The 11,840-nt window shown below is 40.7% G+C and overlaps 1 long non-coding RNA gene across 1 annotated transcript in view; it reads right to left on the bottom strand.

The window, feature by feature from the left end:
• The window catches only part of LOC106506454, a 60,913-nt gene continuing 50,908 nt past the window's right edge, over positions 1,836-11,840 (bottom strand). Inside the window, exon 2 of the long non-coding RNA XR_002339692.1 lies at positions 1,836-2,040. This is a non-coding gene — a long non-coding RNA (uncharacterized LOC106506454). The remainder of the gene's footprint in view (positions 2,041-11,840) is intronic.

Genomic DNA, 11,840 nt, shown 5'->3' with positions numbered 1-11,840 from the left:
CCACGTATACGCTGTAGGAGGCAAGGAGGAGGGTTTCTAAATTAAGTTAAAGGTTTTGGCTGCCTGGTAGAATGAAGACTTGTAATCAGAATTAAATTCCATTATAGAAAAATAAATTAAGTTACATTTCCTGCACTCAGGAATCTGTAGCTTTTGATCTGTACCCATGTGGTCTTATGTCAAAAAAAAAAAAAAGATGATCAAATCTATTCCCAAGTCCAAGTGCAGGAAATACAGAAGAAGCAAGAAAGGAAAGGAGTTTTGGGCAGGACAATTCCAAAATGTTGCATCTCTTCACTCCCTATATCAAAACCTTTCCAAAGGCCGAAGCACACACATCAGTTCCCTTCCTCTAGGAAGCTGGGAGTTGGGGGCCAGCCCACATTTTGCAGCTGCAAACTGACTTGGTAGCCTTTTTCTAAAGTAAGTCAATTTCAACCTACAGCTCACCCGAAATGCCTCTGGTTCAAGGTAACAAGATTCATCCAGCTTTTCTAAGAATGGATTATCGTTACAATCAGAAAACATATGATCTGCCTTCTATACCTATTAAGCCCATGACATGCCTGTTATCCCACCAAGCATTACATCGAGTCAAGCAAAGGAGGCAGAAGGTAAACAAATATTACGTGTGTTACATTATGCAACCATTCATCTAAAGTGCGTATTAGATGTTTATGCTATCAACCAAAAATTAACACCAGATACAGTCCTTTTATTAAAAATAAAAACCTAAGAGTTCCCATCGTGGCTCAGTGGTAACAAACCCAGCTAATATCCATGAGGATGCAGGTTTGATCCCTGGCCTCACTCAGTGGGTTAAGGATCTGGTGTAGGTCGCAGCCGATGTTGCTATGGCTGTGGCATAGACCAGTAACTACAACTCCAATTCAACCCCTAGCCTGGGAACTTCCATATGCAGAGGGTGTGGGCCTAAAAAGCAAAAAAGCAAAAAGAAAAGAAAAAACTAAGAGAAACACTTTTAATCTGAGGACAGTTTGCTTTTTTTTTTTTTTTTTTTTTGAACCCCAGAGTGATGAGGAAAATATGCAGTTGTCTACTCCATGTTTAGTCCTAATATTCTGTTGTGAATCCTTGGCAGAGAGTGGTTCAGAAGAAAGGGGTCACACTAGAAAAGAATGAGGGCAGCAGAGTTGCAAGGGTCATGCTTAAGACACTAACAGGTAGGAGTGAATGTCTGGGGCACAGACATCAGTAGATCACACCACAGGAGAGGCTATGAGCCTTCAGCCCCATCGTGCCACATCCACACACGAGCCCATTCAGTAGCCCCCCAAATCCTCCCTGTTCTCAAATTTAAACAGATTGATGCAGAGCCCCAAAGCCCCTGGGATTCGCAACACCCCAGATAAGGCAGCTGATTGACTCACAATGAAGAATTATACACAGACACTCAAGACTTGTTGGTTTTCTCTACCTCACTGTAACCAAAAAGGGAGGTGAAAACAGTGAAGTCCTCCAAATCTGGAGAGACCTCAACTGCTATGAGAAGGGTTACACATCAACAGTTTGAGTAAAAGAATTGTAAGTCAGCAGGATTCTTTCCTACAAGCAAAATTGCATCAAAAATTAACTGTAAAAGAGTAAGTCTGATATTTTGTTCACCTTAAAATCATCAGAGTAAGGATTCAGCTTGATACAGCATTATTTCCTAATTGGGTGTGGGGGAAGTAGTCCCATCCAAACCTTAATATGTCACATGGGAAAGATTCACCTCCTAGCATCCTCACCCTCGAAGAATTGCTTTTACATTCAGCAAGAAAATGGAAGCAATTTGCCTTTACTAGCTAAACAATACTCCATCACTGCCACCATCACCACAAACCTAGCTGTATCCATGTTTATTTCACTTCCTTCCCATCAGAGGCAGAGAAATAGTACATCTCTTCCCGTTCGATGAACCTGCACCTTCCATCCCTTCACGCCTTCCTTCTCCACAGCCTTGTTCCATTAGGGCTCACTTCTCTCATCTGTGTCTTCCATCTCTCATCAGCATCTAAGAATTCAAGCTCCTCCATTCTGTGGAAAGAAAGAATTCATGAAAACAATTTTGAACATACCACTAAATTAAAACCAGAGAAATAGTTGGGGGGAAAAAAAATCACATCTATTATAAAATGCCTTCTAGCAGCAACCACACAAGTTGGGAGCAAGTGGGTAGACCTTCAAACTTTTGATCACATACCACATTTTAGGTTGACGTCTAAAAAAATGTTTAGTGTTAGTTAAATGGTTGCAAAGGATAAATTTTCCAGAATCACATTTAAATTGCGATATTTTAAAACTAAACTGTTGATTTTTTTTTTTTTTTTTTTTGTCTTTTTGCTATTTCTTGCGCCGCTCCCGTGGCATATGGAGGTTCCCAGGCTAGGGGTCGAATTGGAGCTGTAGCCACCAGCCTACGCCAGAGCCACAGCAACATGGGATCCGAGCCACGTCTGCAACCTACACCACAGCTCACGGCAACGCCGGATCCTTAACCCACTGAGCAAGGGCAGGGACCGAACCTGCAACCTCATGGTTCCTAGTCAGATTCGTTAACCACTGCGCCACGACGGGAACTCCTAAACTGTTGATTTAAAGATCAGAGCATCTGATCTTTACCATCATTCATTTTCAACATATGTGAATAAGCTCTTTTGTAAAAGTCAAAAATTGTACATTATTCCTTTTATCTCTGAAATCATATTTTATTTTATTTTCCCACACAATTTACCATAAGATGAAATACTTTTCCATCTGAATGTCTTTTATTGCTCACTGAACCATAAACAATCAAACATATGTAGATAATATTAAATTTATACAGTGTCTGTGTGTTGTGCTCCTATGGCTCTAAGTTAAATTTTAAGGGATGGATGTTTCAGGAATCAATAAAATTATTATTTGTCCACAATCAATCAAACAATGTAACGAGTTTTGATAATTAATAAGCAATGAAAAGTAAAATTTGGAGGAAATATATTTCTTCATAAAATGGGCTGGCAAGGTTTGGTGCCCGAATTAAAAGAAACTTCTCTGACACCAACATAGTATTTTGAGTTGTCATATTGCTTGGCCTTACTGAAGTTTTTCATTGTGACAAAGGCCACATAATAAGAATTATCATGTGCTAGGAACACGCTGTTCTTTTTTCCTTTGTTTTCCTTTTTTCCAGCTTTACTGAGATAAAATTGACACATTACATTACCTAAGTTTAGGACGCACAATGAGTTGGGAGTTCCTGTCATGACACAGGGGTTAATGAATCCAACTAGGAACCATGAGGTTGCAGGTTCGATCCCTGCCCATGCTCAGTGGGTTAAGGATCCGGCATTGCCGTGAGCTGTCGTGTAGGTTGCAGATGCAGCTCAGATTCCACGTTGCTGTGGCTCTGGCGTAGGTCGGCAGCTACAGCTCCGTTTAGACCCCTAGCCTGGGAAAATCCATATGCCGTGGGAGCAGCCCTAGAAAAGGCAAAAAGACAAAAAATAAAAATTAAAAAAAAAAGATGCACAATGCGTTTATTTTATACATTTATATATTGCAAAATGATCACCACAATCCACATTATTCTTTTTTTTTTTTTTTTGCCACACCCCATTGCATGTGAAAGTTCCCTGGTCAGGGATCAAACCTGAGCTGGTGTGTTGCAGTAGCAACACCAGATCCGTGCCGTTGTGCCACAGCAGTAACTCCCATGTTATTCTTTATAAAGCAACAAGAACAAGATGTGAAAGGAGAGGTGGGAAAGAGAAGGGCTGAACACCTTCACCAACATGTGCTGAGACAGTTCATTTTACAAGAAAGGGAATATTGGGAAGTTAAAGGTCTAGAATCTGAATCCTTTAAAAACTCTCCCCCCAACCCTTGGAAAGTCAGCTGTTACTGCGTGAGGTTGGCACACCCCAGCTTGAATATCACTAGGTGAGATTATGGCTTCATTTCACAACCCATCCTCCTTCTCCTATTTTCATGATGCTTCCTTTGCTAGGCTCTGTGGAAAGGGGAAATAATTAACAGCAAAAACACGAACATTTTCCCCCATTAGTGGAACTGGAATAAGTGATACTGGTCAGGCTCTATAATATTTGGGATGACATTTTCCCAGTATTCATTCCACAATTTGAGCCCTTCAGAAGGAGTGATATTTATTTGTTTGTTTTTTTTTTTATTTTGTCTTGTTTTGTTTTGGGGTTTTTTTGGGGGGGGGGGCACAGCCACAGCATATGGAAGTTTCCAGACTAGGGGTTGAATTGGAGCCACAGCTACCAGCCTACACCACAGCCACAGAAATGCAGGATCCAAGCCGCGTCTGCAACCTATACCACAGTTTATGGCAAGCTGGATCCTTAACCCACTAGCAAGGCCAGGGATAGAACCCACATCCTCATGGATACAATTTGGGTTCATTACCACTGAGCCACAAGGGAACTCCCAGAGAGGTGATATTTAAAAGTTCACATCTTATGGTCTTTTTTTTTTTTTTTTTTTTTTCTTTTTGTCTTTTTTGCTATTTCTTGGGCCGCTCCTGCGGCATATGGAGGTTCCCAGGCTAGGGGTTGAATCGGAGCTGTATCCACCAGCCTACGCCAGAGCCACAGCAACGCAGGATCCGAGCCACGTCTGCAACCTACACCACAGCTCACGGCAACGCCAGATTGTTAACCCACTGAGCGAGGGCAGGGACCGAACCCGCAACCTCATGGTTCCCAGTCAGATTCGTTAACCACTGCGCCACGATGGGAACTCCTAAAAGTTCACATCTTTAGTTCATTCAGGGCATGCCCCCTCTAGTGTTGCTGGAATCACACCTGCACGCGGCTACTAAGGCTCTGAGGTCTCTGCTGCATGTAGAGGATCATTCTTTGGGGCAGGAAAAGCAGGCCAATGGAAACATCATTTGAGGTCACTGTCACATTGTTTATGACAAGGGACAAATGCAGATATACGACTGCACAGTCACAATACAGTGAGCAAAGAACACATGTAGAAGGCAAGAATTTTAAAGATTACAGTGAAAGAGCTCAAATGGTCTTCTTCTTCTCCTAGGATCTAGAATAGGAGCCAAGAACACATGATGAGCCATTGCTTCAATTTAAAAAACCGATGTGTACGATTATAATCTGGAGCAAGTTGTCCCTGTTGAAATTGGCAGGTAGGTAAATCATGCTGTTTTGTGTTTCACATGGGTACTCTGAGCAACTGAAAATCAGGGCTCTGAGTTCTTTCCCAAACATCTATTCGGGAACCACTTGGGAAACTTCTTAAAATTCGGAATCCTAGGCAGAACCAGGACTATATTTTTTTTTTCCAGAATATATATATACATTATTTTTCAAAGTCTTTTCCGTTATAGTTATTACAAAATATTAAATATAGTTCCCTGTGCTAATAGAGCAGGTCCTTGTTGTTTATCTATTTTATGCATAGTAGTGTATATCTGCTAATCCCAAACTCCTAATTGATCAGCTATAAACATAAATAAAATATAATATATATAAATAATATATACTTATATAACTGAATCCCTTTGCTGTACACCTGAAACTAATGCAACATTGTAAAGCAACTTCAATTTCTTTAAAAAAAAATTTAAAAATCAATTCGGGGGAGGGGAGGGAGAGGGCTGGATTGGGAACTTGGGGTTCATAGATGCAGACTATTGCCTTTGGAATGGATAAGCAATGAGATCCTGCTGTGAGGCACTGGGAACTATATCTTGTCACTTATGATGGGGCATGATGATGTGAGAAAAAAGAATCCATACATATATGTGTAACTGGATCACCATACTGTACAGTAGAAAATTGGCAAAACACTGTAAACCAGCTATAAGGAACAAAAATAAAAATCATTGTATAAATAAATAAATACTTGCAGAGAAAAAACATAAAAAATAAATAGTATTTTTTTGGTAAAAAAAAAAAAAAAAAACAATTCAGGAAATTCCCTTGTGGTACAGCAGGCTAAGTATCAGGCATTGTCACTGCTGCACTGGTGTGGGTTTGATCTCTGGCCCAGCAATTTCCATATGCCATAGGCACAGCCAAAAAAATCTATTCAGGCTTTGAGAACCAATGATTTAGAAAGTCAAGCTTACACAAAAAATGTGACCTTGCAAGATTTCTAATTCTGGAGCCCTAAACTTTCTTATTGTGCTGCTGTACTTACTTTTATATTCTATGCATGCTCATTGTCCTACTAGTATTTTAATATCAAAAAAGGAGAAAAATATAAAGGATGAGATTTTTTAACATGTATATCCTCATATTTTCTTCCCACCCCCAAATTGATCGTTTGACTTCCCCACACCCTACCCTGGGCATACATTCCACTTTGGAGATCATGTGCTTCTGGACGAGGACAGAAAACGACATGGAAAAGGAATGAAGCCCCCAGAGACGTCTATGTTATGTGGAAAAGGTGGCCAATGGAGGGGGGAGTTTTTAAATGGAAGTTATTGTTTATACCTTCTCTTAGTTTCTCCAGGCTTCAATTTATTTCAATTATTTTCACAGCTTTCTCAGGTGTCTGAATAGCCTTTCGACTCAATATGAAAAAAAAGATTACTCAAAATTGACTGAAAGCATGAAAGAGCTACCCTTTTAGGAACTGATGGAAAAGCAGACTTTCATGGATTACTTAAAGAAAAATATTGGGTTGCGATCCTGATCCTTAGAGATCAGGCTAACACTTTTGAGATATTAAATGATATGATATTTTTTCCCCTCCAATGTTTTTCCCTTTTCTTTCCAAAACGCTCAGCACCTTCCTCCACCCCCCACACCATTTCAAATGATGTTCTGTTGGCGTGAGCTCAGAGGCTTAGAGCCTTTGGTTTCCCGAATCCTAATTTCCAAATTGAAGCAAACATCCTTCAGAATTGAAGCTAAGGGCAGGGTCAAGTGCCAGAAGGAAATCTCTGCCAGAAAAATGCTTGAACAAGGCTTTCTCTGGAAAGACTGGAAAACAATTCCTCCAGGCTAGGGACGTGAGGGGACATAGAGGAAAAAAGAGACTGGGGATTCCTAGTGAAAGGGCCAGACACAAGGAAGCCAGGTGAGCAGGAGGAAAGGATGCAGCGAAGAGCTTTGCCTGAGCGACCAGAAGTTTTAGGGGCGCTGAGTGATCCACACTCTGCAGATTCTACAGCCATGACTCATTAAACAGTGCCACTGCTGGGCTGCCACCCTCAACCTGTGATGACCTCGCTCCACCAGCAGCCAGTTCATCTCTGATGGCCACCCAGCAGGAGGAATACCCCTTCCTCCTAGGAAACTTTACTCACAGTGTCTATAAAACTAAAAAAAAAAGGAAACCACCCCTAAGATCTGCATATTGATAAGAAAACTGCTGAATGGAAGCTGCTATAAGACCTCTGGATCTGAGACAGAGTTTGTAACAATGCAGGCTTTTGCACACACATGTGCCCCATACACACTTCTTTCCTTCTCTTTCACGGTGGGTGTGAAATTCCTAGTCAATTTGCAGTTATTGAGTATATCAACTAGTACTTCCAACTGTTCCTCTTTTTCCCAGTGTATCCTCACTGCCACTCAAAGAAAGGCTGGGAAAGAATGAAATCTTGTGATCAAGTGATCTAAGCAATCTTTGGAAACTATAAAATTGAAACCATGTCATCTATGTCATCATTCAAGACACCAGGACATTTTGGTGATACATGAGCAAGAAATGTGGAGTTACCCGCTGTGAGGATTACTATGTCACCTTGGAGAATGTTTCTGAATGAGATTAACATTTAAGTGGACATACTTTGAGGAAAGCCCATTACCCTCCCTAGCGTGAATGGGCCTCATCCAATCCCTTGAAGGTCAAACGGAACAAAAGAGTGGCCTCCCTGGGCAAGAGCAAATTCTCCAACAAGTTGCCTTCTGACTGGCCCTGCACCATTGGCTTTCCTGGGTCATGAGCCTGCCAGCCCACAGCAGAGATTCTGGACTTCCCAGCCTCCAGAGTGCATAAGCCAATTCCTTATATGAAATCTCTTTGGATAGGTAGATAACATATTATGTATATGTTATTATATTTTATTATATGTTGTTATATATTATATATATTGTTATATGTTATGTGATAGCAATATTACATGACATCATATAATTATATCTATAAATGATATGTAATATATATAATGTGGAACCAATTGAATATTTTTATATTATATATTATAACAGTGTGTTATTCTATTGATTCTGTTTTTCTGGAGAACCCTCACTGATACACCTATATTTTTTTTTCATTCCCCACATCTAAGCTTATGAATTCTACCTACAATACCGGGTATAATAAAAAATATATATATTTGGTCCTTATCACCATTCCTAGTACAGATTTCCCCACCAAAAATTAGAATTTCCTGAGCCATAATGTCTTTTTTGTTACTCAAAACAAATCCCTTCAGCCATACCTGGGTTTATGCTAATGAAGTGACTCTTGGCAGGAACACTTCAAGGACATGGACTGGTCACCAGAGGAACCATGCATGTGATCAGAGGGCTGGAAATTTCTCACCACTCCCACTCAGGGGAAAAAAAGAAGGCTGGAGATTGAGTTTAATCACCAATGGCCAATGATTTGATCAACCTCGCCTATGCAATACAACTTGGATTAAAACTTTGAAACAGTGAAGCTCAGGAAGCTTCTGGGTTGATGAATGCATCCTCATGCCAGGAGGATGATGCATCCTGACTGCAAGAGGATAGAGAGTCCTGCACTCAGAACCCTTCCAGACCTCGCCCTGCACCGCTCTCCATCTGGCTGCTCACTGTATCCTTTATAATAACTGTAATCCTGAGTAAAGCTCTTTCCTGAATTGTGGGTCATTCTAGAAAATTATCAAACCTGAGAGGGGCATCATGGGAACCTTCGAATTTGTCTTCAGCCAGGCAGAAATGTAAGTAGTCTGGAGATCCCAAGTGCTGGTATCTAACACAGATATAACCATGTGGAATGAAGCCCTGTGCCAACCCTGGGTAGTTAGTGTCAGAACCGTATTAAATTGTTGGCCCCCCAGTTGGTATTGATTAGTTGGCTATTATTAGGAAATAAACCACACTAGTTCGTATCACAATTCTAGGATTAGTTTCCATCTCCACTGCTGCCGTCCTAGTCCAACCTTCTTCATCCCTGTCCTGGACTTGCCTATGTCATAGGCTCCTCTCTAGGCTTTTTGCTTCCTCTGTTGGGCCTATAATACAGTTATCACTCAATCAGCACAGCAGGGTTTAAAAACATAAATCACATGTCATTTCTTGCTTAAAATTGTCCACTGGCTTCCTATCACACTTAGCATAAAAACCTGTCACCTTATTCTAACTTTCAAGGCTCTTGACTATCTGGCTCCTGTCTACTTATTGAGCCTTATCACATAGCACACTCCCTTGCTCATTAAGTCCTTTCCATGTGGTCTTCTTTCTGGTTTTCCATTTATTAAATCCACCAATCTTTTACTTGCCTTGGGGCTTTTATACTTATTCCTTCCTTGGCCCAACATGTTTAACCCTCTTCTCAACAGGCCCATCAAGGAATTATTCAGAATTCATCTCAGAGACACCTTCCCAGACCACACAAACAGGGCTGGAGATTCACCATCACAATAGCCTATTCTAATTCTCTGCATCCTTATCAGCACCTGACATATTTTGTGTTCGTTTATCTGTTTGTTTTCTAACTACAACCACAAGAAATGCTGGATTCATGAGAAATGGGACCTTGTCTGCCTTATGCATCACCCCATCCCCAGTGTCCAACAGGATCTGACCCACTTGGCCGACAGATGAATATTTGAAGACAGAGTGGCTGGAAAAAACCTTCACACAGAAGGTAAAAGACCAAAGGGGAAACGTGGGGAGAGAAGGATAAATTAGGGGTTTGGGGTTGACATATCCACACAACTATGTATAAAATAGATAGATAACAAGGACCTACTGCATAGCACAGGCTAATCTACTCAATATAGTGTAATAATCTACATATGGGGAACAAATCTGAAAAAGAATGGATATATGTATATGTATAACTGATTGACTTTCCTGCACATCTGAAATTAAATTTCTGAGTCAACTATGCTCCAATAAAATTAATTAATAATAATTTTTAAAAGACCAGGGGCTTCCCAATGGCTGAATTACTTTACCAGACAACAGCAGAGGCCACGATTATTCTCAGCTAATTCTGTGCTATAGTGTCTGACTGGCGATAGGAACTTGTGTTGGGAGCGAAACTATTTCAAGGATTTGCCCTGTGAAAGGAGCTGTTTATTAGAGCATCAGCAAATATAAACAACTTCTTATAAAACCAAACAGGAGGGCCAGCATCAAACAAGTTTCTGGCAAGTTTCCTTGCTCTGGGCAGGGCTTTCACTGCAGTTCCCATGAAAACCATTCATTCTGCAAAGCAGTCAGCCTCCTGTCTCCTTGGGCACTAATTGCTCTGCTTGGTTAGGCAATTTAGGAAAACGCACCACTCTTCACACAGCTAAGGAAAGAGGAGAGGGGCAAATCTGGCTTTTTAAAAGTACAATGTGTTCTGATAGAAGAAAACACAGACAACCATTCCAGGAGAGAATGTTTCTAAATGGAAATGAATGCCTCATCTGAGACCAGGAAGGGGCTTCAGCCCTGAAGCCTCCGTGTTCTCCAGGAAATCTAGAATCCCACAGCTCCTGTGGGAAATGGAGAATTTTGGCATTTCTTGAATTCAGTATTGAATATCGTAAAGGCTTTGCCCTAAACAGACAGACTCTGTCTGCCATCCACTGGGTCTGCTTTCTGTTCGAAGGCAAAGATACAACCTTGTGCATATTGAAATTCAAAATTGTGGTTTCCATATAAATATGGCCAGCTGCTAATGCCAACAATTAACACTGCATATTTCACCTCTGCTGTAAATTAATATATCTCAAGTGGGACATTGCAAATGTCTAAAGGGAAACCCATGTGCACTGGGTAGTTAAATCCCTTAAAATGGCTCTAGCCTTTTATCCAGAAATTCCACTACCAGAAATTCATCCTGAAGGAAACAGTAAGGAATGCAGACAAGGATTTATTCTCAAGAATGTTCAAAATCCTAAACATTATAACAACTGAAATGTCTATCAATAGGGCAATTGTAAAGAAAAAAAATTACTGAGTGTGCCTATGACGAAATGTTATATAGTCATTAAAAATTATATTTATGGGGAACTTTTAAAAACACACTTGCGCTTTAAAGAATTCCACCGTGCTTCAAAAAGGTTCACAGAAACACTGGTTAATCCCAAAGAATGTCTGGATTTCCTCCTATCCTTTCCTTTTTTTCTTTCTTTCTTTTTTTTTTTTTTGAAATCAGAGATGTTGACATGCCATGGTGTTAACACGGGAGAAGTGGGTTGGAGATGAGTGTACCACTCATGAAAATCTATCTCCCCACATGAAAACAAGCTCTCTGTCCTTGAAAGAGAGGAAGTATGGCAGTCAGGGCGCTGAATGTTTCTTCCTGCCATCTGCTGATTCTACACTTTCAAATTATTTCTTAAGCAGCTGCTAGGCAGCTGTTTCAGCCTCCTGAGATAGGTAGAGAAGAAAGGAATGAAAAAAGAGTAAGACTCTACAGAGACTTCCGCACCATCCAGACTCTAGGGAGAGCTGTACTATTTAGCATGATGGAGGTGATCATATTACTTTTCTCTGGTAGACTCACCTGGTTGGTAAACGCTCGAGCCAGTCCAGTTGGTAGCTGGCTGTCTAGGGTCTATGGGTCGGTCATCTGTTCAGACTGATTTAAATCATCTGCCTAAGAAGGGGAGGTCGGGGGGGTGGTAAGAGTATCACTTAAGA

Source organism: Sus scrofa, chromosome 16 (assembly GCF_000003025.6).
Source record: "Sus scrofa isolate TJ Tabasco breed Duroc chromosome 16, Sscrofa11.1, whole genome shotgun sequence".
In the NCBI taxonomy this organism is placed as follows: Eukaryota; Metazoa; Chordata; class Mammalia; order Artiodactyla; family Suidae; genus Sus; species Sus scrofa.
Note: the sequence above shows the minus strand (reverse complement) of the source record. Positions and strands in the feature narration are given on the sequence as shown.